Below are 2,111 nucleotides of genomic sequence, written 5' to 3'. Positions count from 1 at the left end.
ATAACAACATAGCCACAAAATATGTACAATAAAAACTGGCAAGACAAAAGGGAAAATACGCAATCTTGGTATGAGATTTTAATACGATACTCTTAGTAATGGATAGAACAAGCAGACAAAAATACCAATAAGGATATAGAAGATTTGAATAACACAATTAACAAACTTAGCTTCCTTAGCATATGTAGAATACTGCACCAAACAGCAGCAAAGTCCATGTTGTTTTCAAATGCATATGGAGTACTTACCAAGATTGGCCGCCACACACCGCACAGTCCTGGCGGCATGGGGACATTTTGTGCATAGTTGATTGATATGGGAGACTGTACCTGACCCAACATGGGTCAGTGAGTTTTTTCCCTAGATTTTTGGACTTGAATCTGATGGTTGAAGCTGTAAAAAATAAAGCTTGGGCACTTTTCCTCCCATTTTGAAAAGGAGATCTCAATGTTTTCTGAGTCTCTGTTTAAGTTATTCCTGAGGCCATGCATATTCTACCTTGGTTTTACAATGACATTCCAGAATCTTTAGCATGCATTTACTTTGGACTTTTTTTTACCGTGATAAAATATACATAACATAAAATTTACCAGCTTTAGCATTTAAGTGTACAGTTTAGTGGCACTAAATACATTTGCATTCTTAGGCAACATCACACCATCCATCTCCAAAACCACAGCTTTCATCTGTTCATCTTCCAAAACTGCAGGTTTATCTCCATTGAACACCAACTCCACATTGCCCTCTCCTTGTATCCTCTAGCAACCATCATTCTACTCCTAGGCTATTTTGTGACTCAGTTTCTCTGTCACTTAATAGAAGAGAGGCTCCATTTCTGACTGCAGGGATTGTTCTGTGTATACAGGCCTTCTTGCATCTATAGGATTAGGTTTACTGTAGGAAAAAAAGGTAAGAGAAATATACATCATATGGGTTTTTGAAGGGAGAAGAAGAGACAGCACAAAATGGATGAGGTTTTTGCATTGGGTGTCCTATGCACAGGACTCAGCAGGCCTGCCATGGATCTACCTGCCCAACTCTTTCCCATCAAGTTCATCTTGTGGGCCACTTCCAAAGTGTAGATCCACAGGCAAGTTTTCACAGCTCTGCTGCTGTCACCTGTGGCAAGCTTCTCATAGTGCCTCTGTGGCTTAATGTCATAAGCCTCTCCATTGTGAGCATTCTGTTTAGGGTCTTACACCATCACAGCCTGGCAATGAGCTTCAGATGTTTTGCTATAACCTTAGATTTAAGTCATCACATGGCAGGACCAAGACCTATCATGCATTTACTTTTGTTTTCTGCTTAATTTGAGTTGATTTTGTTCCTTGTACAAAAAGAATCTCTGTACACAGCCTCCTATTAATTTTTTAATTAATAGATTTTATTTTTTAGAGCAGTTTTAAGGTTTACAAAAAATTGAGAGGAAAATAAGGTGTTCACGCAAACACAGCTTCTCAATTATTAACATCTCACACTAGTGAGGTACATTTGTTAAAATCAATGAACCTATGTTGACATGTCATTATCACTGTAGTTCACATCAGGGTTCCCTCTTAGTATGTTATATTTTATGGTTTTTGACAAATATATGATAATATGTATCTACCATTATAGTATCAGACAGAATAGTTTCACTGCCCTAAAAATCCTCTGTGCTCTGCCTATTCATCTACCCCTCACCAAACACCCAGAAATCTTTTTGTTTTTTTTACTGTCTCCATTGCTCTGCCTTTTCCAGAATGTCATATATTTGGAATTATATGTTATGTAGCCTTTTCAGATGGACTTGTGATATGGTTTGACTATGTCCCCACCCAAATCTCATCTTAAATTGTAGCTCCCACAATTCCCACATGCTGTGGGAGGGACCCGGTGGGAGGTAATTGAATCATGGGGGAAAATAATTTGAGCCTCTATCATCACAAACAATCCCATTCTATCTCTAATAATGATTTTTGTGGGTCTTTGCAGTGCTGTTCTCACGACAGTGAATAAGTCTCATAAGATCTAATGGTTTTAAAAACGGAGTTTCCCTGCAGAAGGTCTCTCCTGTCTGCCGCCACGTAAGATGTGCCTTTCACCTTCTGCAATGATTGTGAGGCCTCCCC

This window comes from Rhinopithecus bieti, unplaced genomic scaffold, assembly GCF_001698545.2.
Source record: "Rhinopithecus bieti isolate Rb0 unplaced genomic scaffold, ASM169854v2 scaffold_1673, whole genome shotgun sequence".
Taxonomy (NCBI): Eukaryota; Metazoa; Chordata; class Mammalia; order Primates; family Cercopithecidae; genus Rhinopithecus; species Rhinopithecus bieti.
This window is presented reverse-complemented; position numbering follows the sequence as displayed.